A 1,251-nucleotide genomic window follows, 5' to 3' on the forward strand; every position below is an offset into this window, starting at 1 on the left:
TGCTTATCACCCGGTCAGACATCAGCTGAGCACACTAGCTGATGATGTCATTGTACAGCTGGGCTGTCTCCTGGAACCTGTTGGCAGCTGACTTGCTGCCGTGGACCCGTAGGACCAGACCCATCCCCCAGGAGAGAGGGGGGAGGAAGAAGAGCCTGAGCAGATGTTTCACAGCTGCTTGACAGAACAAATGCAACTGCTCAGCTGGACTGATGGGACTGGAGGACAGAGGACTCAGGGCGCTCATCGGCAGCTGGGAGAAGCTGGACAGTTTGTCCTCTCTGATCTGATCCTCCAGTCTGGTCAGAGTGGATCCTTCCCTGTCGTGGCTGCAGATGTCCACCTGATGCAGTCCTGACAGCACCCGTTATAATCTGCTCCTGCTGGGTGTCCTCACTCTCTGCTGTCCTGTCTCTCTGGAGTGTGGACACAGTCTCTGTTTCGTCCTTCTTTCCCTCGTCCACAGCTTCTCTGTAGCTGGTGAGAAACTCTCACAGTTTCTCCTGCAAAGCGACCTTCACCTCCATCGCCATGGAGTCGACTCGTTCCACTGTCACGTCCGTCTTTTTGCGTCTCAGTGGGAACTTCCTCGATTTCTTCTTCTCCTGACATATGTCCTTCACGCTGTTGGCCACGATGTCCAAAATGTCAGAAGCAACAGAGTCCAAGCAGGACAGGCTTGACCTGTGTGGACTGGTCGTCAGGCTCAAGCTCTTCGGGGAAAACAAGGTCAAAAACCTGGCAAGAAGACCCTTTAGTACCTGGAGACAGGAACCACTAAACTCTGACAGGTCGCTGCTGACCTTCTCTGAGGACATGCGAAACAGGTAAGGCTTATATTGGTGGCAAGGTCTCTCAGGATCCTCGCAGACTTCCTCTCTTTGTCCTGATGGCGACTCATGCTGTCAGCGACGGCGAACATCACTTCTCGAGTCGCTGTTTCAAACATGGCGTCTACTTCCTGCCTCATCTCTTATATCGACCAGAGTCTCGCCTGCTGTCACCAAGGCCTTCATGGCAGCAGACATGACCTCTGACCCTCCTTTGGTCTCTGTACTGTCCCGGCTCTCAGCAGACTGCACATGAAGACCCTGGTTCAGCAGCTCCACTACATCTCCCAGCATGCTCCTGACTGACGGCTGGGAGGCGAAACTGCCCAATGATTGGACCAGGGGGTTTTCGGTGATGCTCTCAGAGTCCGACACTCTGGACTGGTCTTCGGGCCCGAGCTGAACCTTCAGAGCCGGGGTT

At 54.5% G+C, this 1,251-nt stretch overlaps 1 pseudogene; it reads right to left on the bottom strand.

Annotated features, from left to right (window-relative positions):
• Window positions 1–7: 7 nt before the first annotated feature.
• LOC147820219 (uncharacterized) lies at window positions 8–1,244 on the bottom strand (annotated as a pseudogene).
• Between the last annotated feature and the right edge of the window lie 7 nt (window positions 1,245–1,251).

This window comes from Seriola lalandi, unplaced genomic scaffold (assembly GCF_002814215.2).
Source record: "Seriola lalandi dorsalis isolate HSWRI2012SDOR001 ecotype SW California unplaced genomic scaffold, Sedor1 jcf7180001976740, whole genome shotgun sequence".
In the NCBI taxonomy this organism is placed as follows: Eukaryota; Metazoa; Chordata; class Actinopteri; order Carangiformes; family Carangidae; genus Seriola; species Seriola lalandi.